Here is an 11,446-nt window from a genome sequence, read left to right on the forward strand (position 1 = left end):
TCGTTTTAGTTGACTACCAAAAGAATTTTGGTGATTTGGGGAAAAGCATGCAAGCAGATTCAAGTCAACCGTGGCTTTATTTGTATGAAGCGTTGACCAGATTTCAGGTTTTAGTTATACAAGATACACTAATTATTAACTATTTCGTTTTATAAGTTGATAACATGAACTAAATTATTTTTCCTTTTTGCTTACCTCCGAACTCAGGTCTCTGCACACACAGGAAAGCTGCTGAAAATTTAGAAGCAATTGGATAAAACAAAAGTAATACCTGTAAGTGATTCTGAATTATTTGAAAATGATTGTAAGGGTAGGCTTTAAGTTTTTATTTCATATTGTTATTTCTAGGCGTGTAAACGAACCGACGAACACAAGCGAGAATTTTTCGTGTTCGTGTTTGTTTGTTTAACTTAACCAAAAATATGGGCAGCCACGGACAAATAAACGAATGAGGATTTTTCTTGTTCATGTTTGTTTGTTTTGAAAATGATTGTTTGTTTTGAAAAAACTTGATTGTTCGTGTTCGTTGTTTTGTAAACACACAACGAACATGTGTTGTGTGTTTCTCTTTTTTGTTTATATTAATTTCATTAATAAAATCATTGTTGAAAAGAGTTGAACGAGCTGGCTTGGTTTGTGAACAAACCGATGTTGTGCGAGTTTCAAGTTTTTTTTCAAGCAAGCTTTTAAAATTCGAGTTTCTTGGTTCAAACGAATTCGGTTTGATTTTGGGTCAAAATTATGGGCTGTTTTTAAAAGGTAGTGGTTTGGTTCTTGTCAAACGTGAAGATTTAAAAATGTATTGGTTTGGTTTGTGTCAAAACAGGCCTTTTTAAAAAGGTATTGGTTTGGAATTCAAACTGAAACTGACTACTGATGGTTTCGGTTGCAGTAGGTTGAACCAACACTGTTGAACCTGTTAGTTTTTTACAGTGATGGTTTAATAAAAGAAAATACTCATTATTTGGACAAGTTTTTTACGGTCGGTTGAACTGACTACTGAAGGCGTTCGTCAATTAATTAATGTAAAAAAAGATTAAACCAATTACATCTACATGCATCAGTTTAGAACAACTTTTATATAAATTAATTAACTTAGATTTTAGACCCGTAATCAAAAGCTTACAGTTTTGTTTCGTTTGCAGTTTTCCAAGTTTCTTACAAGATTAATATTTGTTCATGGGGCGGTATTCATATAACCGTACTGTAATTCTTTCACAAAATTCATTCTATAAATCCCTATTCATTTGCTTCATCCAGATACAGTGAGTTTGGTCACTTCTTTTTTTCAATGTTAGAGCATTCACATCCAGTTCCTCATCCCCATCTTTATAATTACATTACAAAACATTACATTTCTCTTTCCTGTTTAATTAAATAATACTTTTATCATTACAGTTTTCTCTCTCCTCTACTCACAACCAATCCAACAAATATTAAAAAATAAATAAGGACAAACAATGTTCCCCAAATATTTCCCAAAATTTACAAAAAATCACTACATTTCTCTCTCCACCCTATAATTTACACTCACAATCATTCAAACCTCACCCTATAATTTACCAATCCCCCTCACATAATTATGGGGGATGGGATGGGAATGCTCTTAAATGAAACTTGAATCTTTAATTTGATTAATTATTTATCATGGCACTCTAGATATGGTACAAGATTAAGTTGCAGACAATGATGAAGAACACCGATCACATTCATGGTAAGCATTACATAACTTGATCTTATATACATTATCTTTTGACTTATTTTAAAAAGTCATGCATTTCTTAAATGAAAGGTTAAAACCAAACTGTAAAAGACCAACTGAAAATATCGAATCGAGAAAACCCAAAAAAAATATAAATCAAAAACTGAAAACCTTTAACCGAAGCGAAACAAAAACTCGAATAAATCGAAACTTAGTTAAAACTTGAAACCGAACCGGATCCAAAAACCGAATATATTGAAACCGAACTGAAACGAAACAATCGAAACCAAACCGAAACCTAAAAAAAACGAAAAACTGAACTGAAAAAAAAACCAGAAACAACTGAACCGAAAACAAAAAAAAAAAACATAAATAACAAATTGAAAATCTTTCACCGAAGCGAGAAAAAAACCGAAAAAATCAAAACTATGTCAAAACGTAATTAAAACTTGAAAACGAATATAAAACCGAATATATTGAAACTGAACTGGCACGAAAAAACCAAAACCAAAAACCCAACAAACTAAAACGAACTAAAATGAAACTAGAAGATGGTAACTGAAACTGAAACTAAAAGAGACTGAACCATAACGAAAATTCCAAATCCAGAAAACTGACAACTGAAAATATCGAACCGAAAACCAGAAATAAAAAACAAAAAACCTTTAACCGAAGCGAGACAAAAAACCAAAAAAAATAGAAACGAAACTAAAACCTGAAACCAACCGAATTTAAAAATTAAATACGTTGAAATCGAACTGAAATGAAACAACCGAACCGAAAACTAAAAAAACATAAATCAAAAACTATAATTAACCAAATGTAATTAACTGGAAGTGTAAGGCCCCGTTACCGGTAGCCCTACTTTGGACGTTGGATTTACTCATAAACGCAGTTCTAAATATCATAGTTAATTAAAAACTTTACGCGGAATATAAAACTTTCATAAAACATTAAATATCAATTCATAATCATGTCTTAAAACATTCTTCTTGTCTTTCAAAATCAAAACATAACTTATAAAAGTTATCAGGTCTTCAGATGCAAGGCTTTATTCTTCTGCCATGTGTCCCGCTCACGCCAACTGTCGCATCGTACTCACCTGCGTGCATACTAAAAGTCAGCTACGCTGAGTGAGTTCTAGTTAATCATATATCATACAGTACATTCACTTACCTTCATTCATGCATCCGAAGATACATAATAATTACTTTACTAATTTACTTTTATATCATACTTTCATACATACGTACATACTTTATTAAGTTCATACTTTATATATTTACCGTCCATTTATCTCAGATATTATCAGGGTTTGATTCCCAGCTAACCGAGTTCACATGGTGGCCGAGAACACCCAGCTCAACTCATTTTCTATCTTATGATAGTGCCTTGCCCAGCTTACTCGTTTCATGGTTCAAATCATGAACTTTTAACCCTTTATCATCATCATTCTTACCCGATTACACCCATCACTATCATGGCTTCAAGATCTATCCCGTTTTAGGCATATAGTTTGGACCTTTATAAGTTCAAAACGTTCTAAGCTAGATCTAGGGTGTATCTTGAGCTGTAAACTATCATTAGATCATTAGGTTCATTTTAAATCTCCAAGTTTGCATTTTTATGAGATATCTAGACCCAATCTACTCTAGGGTCAAGTTTCATAGCAAACCGTCCATAAAAACGTAATCTTTAAGGTCAAGAACATACCTTTATACGTTTGTTAAGTTGCGGCTAGCTTGATTATGGACTTGGATCGTGTATCTAGCTTGAATATCTAGGATCTATAAACAAAAGGTTTGATTTCGGTCTTGGATTCCTCCTCTATCTCTTGCTGCCGATTATGGTAAGTTTGGGTGTGGGTTTTAGGTTTAGAGAGAGAGAATAAGATGGATAAGATAGATGAAAATGGAAAGATTTAGGGTTTAAGGGGTTTTTATACTCCCTTAAGCCCATGGACCCAAGTCCCATATTTTCTTTTTAGTCCATAATTACTCCATCTAATTTACTCACTTATCTTTCTCTCTTAATATTATTTTATTTGCTAACCCAAGTAAATTTTTCCATAATATAATATCAAAATATTATTATTTGAAATTTGGGATGTTACATGTCTTCCCTCCTTAAAGAGGTTTTGGGGACTAAACAAATTCGAGTAAAACTTGCGCATCTCATCCTCAACTTCCCAAGTCGCATCCGATCCCTTGCGGTGCTTCCATATCACCTTTACCAAGGGTATAACCTTATGACGAAGCTTCTTTTCCTTGCGATCAACAATCTCTATGAGTTGCTCAATGTAGTTGTAGTTCAGCTGCTCATCAACCTCGATGTCCGTCAATGGCACGTGAGACGTATCATCAGCTAGACATTTCCTCAAGTGAGAAACATGGAAGGTTGAATGAATTCCCTCTAATTCATTAGGTAAATCCAGCTTATAAGCCACTTCTCCTACACGATCCACGATCAATGGTCCAATGTATCTCGGACTCAACTTTCCCTTCTTTCTAAAGCGAATGATCCCTTTCCAAGGCGAGACCTTGAGCATCACATTGTCGCCAACGTTAAACTCAATCGGTCGTCGCCGCTTGTCAGCATACGACTTCTGCCTGTCTTGAGCAGCTTTCATTCTAGCCTTAATCTGATCGAACTTTGAAGACGTTTCTTAAACAACTTCTAGGCTCCCCATCTTTTCTGACCAATCTCTCCCCAACATACGGGACTTCTACATCGTCTACCATAGAGCATTTCAAATGGTGGCATACCAATACTTGAATGGTAGATGTTGTTATAGGAGAACTCTGCTAGGTGCAGATGATCATCCCAACTTCCGCCAAAGTCTAAAACACAAGCACATAGCATATCCTCAAGAGTTTGGATCGTCCTTTCAGACTGCCCATCTGTTTGAGGATGATACGCCGTACTGTTGTTTAATCTCGTTCCCATAGCTTCGTGGAACTTCTTCCAAAACCTTGAAGTAAACCGAGTATCTCTATCAGACACGATCGATAACGGTACTCCATGCTTAGATACTACCTCTTTAATGAACAAACTTGCTAACGTTTCTGACGAGATAGCCTTTCGTATAGGCAGAAAGTGAGCACTTTTGGTCAAACGGTCCACTATCACCCAGATGGTATCATGATGCTTAGCAGTACGGGGTAGATTAGTTATGAAATCCATGGTGATGTGTTCCCATATCCACTCAGGTATCTCAAGCGGTTGCATTTTCCCATAAGGTTTCTGATGTTCGGCTTTGACTTATAAACAAGTTAAGCACTTACTAACATACTCCACCACATCATTCTTCATTCCAGGCCACCAGTATTCTCTTTTCAGATCTTGATACATCTTTGTAGCTCCAGGATGAATCGAGTATCTTGATTTATGAGCTTCATCTAAGACTCGACCCCAGAGAGCTCCATGGCGTGGAATCCACATACGGTCAAATCTAGTCTTAACACCATGAGTGTTTCCATCAACTCATTCTGCTGGCCGTAAACTCTCTCCTTTTTCACTAACCCTTCATCTACTAACACCTCTGACTGTGCTTTGATGATTTCTTCAAAAAGACTTGAGTTCATATTCTGCTGGTAGGACTTTACTGTTACAATGACTTCCTCATTCTTACGACTTAGCACATCGGTGACCACATTAGCTTTACCAGGGTAGTACTTTATATCACAATCGTAGTCTTTTATCAGCTCTAACCACCTTCTCTGTCTCATATTCAGTTCTTTCTGCTCAAAGAAATATTTTAAGCTCTTATGGTCGGTGTAGATTGTACACTTAGTACCATATAAGTAGTGTCTCCAAATCTTGAGGGCGTGTACAACTGCCGCTAATTCCAAATCATGCGTCGGATAAGTACTCTCATGGACTTTCAACTGTCTAGACGCATAGGCTATTACTTTTCTTCGTTGCATCAACACGCAACCTAACCCACGATGCGAAGCATCGGTGCAAACAACCAGGTCCTCGTCGCCATCGGGTAGAGCAAGGATTGGAGCTTGCGTGAGTCTTTTCTTTAACTCCTGAAAAGCTTCTTCTTGGAACTTTCCCCAACTGAATACTATCGTCTTTCGGGTCATACCGGTCAACGGTGCGGCTATCTTGGAGAAACCTTCGATGAATCTCCTACAGTAGCCAGCTAACCCTAAGAAGCTTCGTATATCAGTCGGATTCTGATGAGTCTTCCAATTCGTTATTGCCTCAATCTTAGCTGGGTCCACGGTAATCCCTTCAGGATTAATCACGTGACCTAGAAATTGCACTTCTCTCAACCAGAATACGCACTTCGAAAACTTAGCATACAACTTCTCTTTCTTCAGAACTTCCAATACTTCCCTCAGATGTTCGGCATGATCAGACTCGCTCTTTGAATAAATTAGAATATCGTCGATGAAAACGATAACTGACTTATCCAACATTGGCCGACACACCCTATTCATCATGTCATAAATGTTGCGGGTGCATTCGTTAGACCGAATGACATTACGAGGAACTCGTAGTATCCATACCGCGTCCGAAACGCTGTCTTAGGGATGTCTGCCTCTTTCACTTTCAATTGATGATAACCTGATCTAAGATATACTCGTGAGAACCAACTTGAACCTTGCAGTTGGTCGAACAGATCATCAATCCTTGGCAAAGGATATCTATTATTTACCGTAAGCTTATTCAGCTCGCGATAATCTATGCACATTCTCATACTCCCATCCTTTTTCTTTACGAATAACACTGGCGCTCCCCACGGGGAAACGCTTGGCCTTATGAAACCCTTATCGAGGAGTTCTTGCAGTTGGGACATCAGTTCTTTCATCTCGGACGGTGCTAGACGGTAAGGCGCTTTCGCAACGGGCTGGGTCCCTGGCACTAAATCTATCTGGAATTCTATCTCTCGCTCCGGTGGCAACTCCGGAATATCCTCTGGGAATACTTCTGGGTAGTCGCGCACAATTGGGACATCTTTCATTTCTTTTGTCTCGGCCGTAGCGTTGACAACATACGCCAGGTAGGCACCGCACCCTCGCCTTAATAAGCCCTCGGCTTTTATCATCGAAATGACGTTAAGCCCAGAACCCTTATCACCATAAACCGTCTCCGCACTACCGGACTTTAACCTTATTATCCTACTCTTACACACTATCTGAGCTTCATACTCAGACAGCCAATCCATTCCCATAACCACATCGAACCCTCCTAAGGTCATAACATAAAAGGTAATATGGAAATCATGTCCCTCTAACTCTATCTTACAGTCCTTAACCATTCTCATTATTTTAACCGAGGTGTCACTAGCGGTTTCTACTATAAAAGTTTCAGACACTCGGCAACATTTCATTTTAGCTAATTTACTAAATGGTGTAGCTACGAAACTTTTGTTCGTACCTGAATCAAATAATACTGAAGCGGAAATACCGTTTACTAAAAACGTACCTGTGACGACATCGGGAATCTGCTTGGCTTGTTCTTGAGTCAGCATGTAGGCTCTAGTCTTTGGCCTTGTTGGTTCAGCATCCTTCTTTCCACTCCCTCCGGCTCCACCATCAGTGCATTCCTTGGCAAAATGGCCCGGCTTACCGCACTTGTAGCATGCGGGTTTTGCAATACAATCGGGAGCATAATGCCCCACCTTTCCACACTTATAACAGGCATTCGATCCCAGCCTACATTCCCCATCATGAGCCTTACCACACTTATAACAAACATCCGATCCTTTTCCCCACTTACACTCACTCCCATGCATCTTTCCACACGTCTTGCACGATCTCTTTTCCCACACTTTCTGCTTCTTATCCTTGGAGTTCTACAACTGAGTACCGGGTCGCTTAGCATGATTGACCCACTTCTTATCTTTCTTCTCTTCTTCCACCACAACATCATCCGTAGCCAGGTCTGCATAAACCATCTCTGCGAGCTCGACAGCAGAGTCAAAGGTAGCAGGTTTACTCGTCCTGACTAGCGTGCGGACTCTCTGTGGCAATCCCCCCACATAGCACTTGATCCTTTTAGCCTCAGTGTTAACAATGCCAGGCACTAACCTAGACATTTGGTTAAACTCGGTGGTATACTCATGATGTGTCATCGTTCCAGCTTTCAAGTTCAGGAACTTCATCTCCGCCTTCTAAACCTCGGCGTCAACACAGAATTTCTTCATAACCAGTTCTTTCAGATCATCCCACTTCATAGCCTTGATTTCCTCTTGACTTTTCCTCTGCTCAATCGATTCCCACCAGTACATTGCCTCATCTTCAAACGATTGGGTGGCATAACCGACAGCTTGATCGGGACGACACTCGCTGATTCGGATAATTTTATCCATAGCGATTATCTATTGAAGAGTAGCGATTGCATCACCCAAACCAGTCAGCTTTGGCGGGTCACATCCTTTAAAGGACTTATAATTGCACCCGCCTCGGCCTCTTTTCCTGTCACCGGCTTTCACAGAATTAACCCCACTCTAGGCCTCCCTCTCTTCCTCCTCATCTCTCCTACCATCACCACCTGCCCCTCCAGTAGTTCTTTCACGGCTTCCAGTAGACCCTCCCGGAGTAATATTCTTCACAGCAGTGGCTATAGCTTGAACAATAGCTGCCTGAATTGCGGGATCCAGTTGAACCCCTTCGTTGTTGACCGGACCTCCTCTAGCTGCACTTCCTTCATCTCTAGTGTGTTGGTGGCTGTCTCAACCGAAGGTTGTTGGGCACGACGAGGCCTACCACGTCGTCCAGTGCGACCTCCCGCTCCCACATTTCCTTCTGTTCCAGCCATTGTATTCTAAAGAGGGAAAACACAAACATCATCACTCAAGGGACTATTTAGTACAAGGATAGTAAGGCTAACAGGTAATAACAGTGGCCAACTGTGATTAGCTGATCAAGTTACTTTACGTGTCCTATATACTTCCCCTTATGAGTCTATTTGTGCTGGTTCTACTTTAAACAATTAGTCAATCAAAGCAATTAATTAATCCTATCCCTAGTATTCACATATCCTTTCATGATCATTTAACATAATCAACTAATCATATATCTTACCTTTGCTGGGCTTGCTTGAGGGACACACGGCATTCTTGAACTGGCATCTTCTTTCTTTTCTTATTTAAATTACATTCTATGTTCGAGTCTAAGCATGTAGGATGCTTAAATCTCTCAAACTTTGCTCTGATACCAACTTGTAAGGCCCCGTTACCGGTAGCCCTACTTTGGACGTTGGATTTACTCATAAACGCAGTTCTAAATATCAGAGTTAATTAAAAACTTTACGTGGAATATAAAACTTTCATAAAACATTAAATATCAATTCATAATCATGTCTTAAAACATTCTTCTTGTCTTTTAAAATCAAAACATAACTTATAAAACATATCAGGTCTTTAGATGCCAGGCTTTATTCTTCTGCCATGTGTCCCGCTCACGCCAGCTGTCGCATCCTACTCACCTGCGTGCATACTAAAAGTCAGCTACGCTGAGTGAGTTCAAGTTAATCATACATCATACAGTACATTCACTTACCTTCATTCATGCATCCGAAGATACATAATAATTACTTTACTAATTTACTTTTATATCATACTTTCATACATACGTACATACTTTATTAAGTTCATACTTTATATATTTACCGTCCATTCTATCTAAGATATTATCAGGGTCTGATTCCTTCCTTTTCTATCTCAGATATTATTAGGGTCTGATCCCTCTTTCTTTTGTCTATCTCAGATATTATTAGGGTCTGATTCCTTTCTTGTCTATCTTAGATATTATTAGGGTCTGATCCCTCTTTCCTTTGTCTATCTCAGATATTATTAGGGTTTGATCCCTTTCTTGTCTATCTCAGATATTATTAGAATCTGATCCCTTTTTACTTCTCTATCTCAGATATTATTAGGGTCTGATCCCTCTTTCTTCATCTTCGATCGTACTATCTTTACATACTCATGCATATACTTTCTTTATTTTTCATTACATACTCATATATCGTACATATATTTATATCATACACATTCATCTTTCATATACATACCTCCCTTGTCAACACGTGCAATATCCGAAGATCGTTCACGTATCGACAAGCTTTCATTCACAATCATATCATAATATCTATCACATAAATCATACATGGCATACACTTACCATTTAAGGTAAGTGTATTAACTATCACATCGAGTATGCACACACCCCCGAAAACATAACAAGAAAATGGGGCTAGAAATTCACCTGGATTCTGCTGCGCTCGCCGTTAATCGTAATTCCTTTCTTTAGTTGGGCATGGCTAACTATTAAATATATATCTTGTTAATTAACCGCATAATTTATTTAATTTGGTATTTTAGTTAACCCAACATCTATCTAAATTGGACTTGTTGGCTAAACTCAAGATAATGGGCTTGGTTTGTTTAAATACGCATGGGCTTGAACTCATGGACTGAGCTAAGTCAGGCTCAACAGCCCATCATAACTGGGTTCAAGCCCAACTGTCCATTCAGCCCAAACCCATCAGAGAGCTGGCCGAGAACTTCTTTGGCAGAAAACTCAGTGTTGATCGAGAACCCTTATGGATTGACCGAGATCCCTTCCTAACCGAAAACCCATGTTTTCGGCCGAGACTCTGACCGAGAACACAAGGTTGCCGAGAACTTGGGTTGACCGAGTTCCCATTTCGGCCGAGAACCCTTGGAATTCTTGCTAACCGAGTTCACATGGTGGCCAAGAACACCCAGCTCAACTCATTTTCTATCTTATGATACTGCCTTGCCCAGCTTACTCATTTCATGGTTCAAATCATGAAATTTTAACCCTTTATCATCATCATTCTTACCCGATTACACCCATTACTATCATGGCTTCAAGATCTATCCCGTTTTAGGCATAAAGTTTAGAACTTTATAAGTTCAAAACGTTCTAGGCTAGATCTAGGGTGTATCTTGAGCCGTAAACTATCATTAGATCATTAGGTTCATTTTAAATCTCCAAGTTTGCATTTTTATGAGATATCTAGACCCAATCTACTCTAGGGTCAAGTTTCATAGCAAACGTCCATAAAAACGTAATCTTTAAGGTCAAGAACTTACCTTTATACGTTTGGTAAGTTGCGGCTAGCTTGATTATGGACTTGAATCGTGTATCTAGCTTGAATATCTAGGATCTATAAACAAAAGGTTTGATTTCGGTCTTGGATTCCTCCTCTATCTCTTGCGGCCGATTATGGTAAGTTTGTGTGTGGGTTTTAGGTTTAGAGAGAGAGAATAAGATGGATGAAAATGGAAAGATTTAGGGTTTAAGGGGTTTTTATACTCCCTTAAGCCCATAGACCCAAGACTCATCTTTCCTTTTTAGTCCATAATTACTCCATCTAATTTACTCACTTGTCTTTCTCTCTTAATATTATTTTATTTACTAACCCAAGTAAACTTTTCCATAATATAATATTCAAAATATTATTATTTGAAATTTGGGATGTTACAGGAAGTGAAACAAAAAACCAGAAAAATCAAAACTAAATCGAAATGAAATTAAAACCTGGAACCGGATTGAATCCGAAAACCGAATATATTGAAACTGAATGGAAACGAAACAACCAAAATCGAACCGAACCTTACTGAATTTAACAAAAGCCATTATTGTAGCATATAAGTTTTTATGTTTCGACTTATGTTTATATATTTGCAGTATAAAAATGAGAGGTCGAATTAGTTGAAGAACACTTGGAAGGTGATGAACTGAAAATACGTAAGAGAAA

This window comes from Bidens hawaiensis, unplaced genomic scaffold, assembly GCF_021521415.1.
Source record: "Bidens hawaiensis isolate Kalapana, Puna unplaced genomic scaffold, B.hawaiensis_p1.1 tig00000097_1, whole genome shotgun sequence".
NCBI classification, from domain to species: domain Eukaryota; kingdom Viridiplantae; phylum Streptophyta; class Magnoliopsida; order Asterales; family Asteraceae; genus Bidens; species Bidens hawaiensis.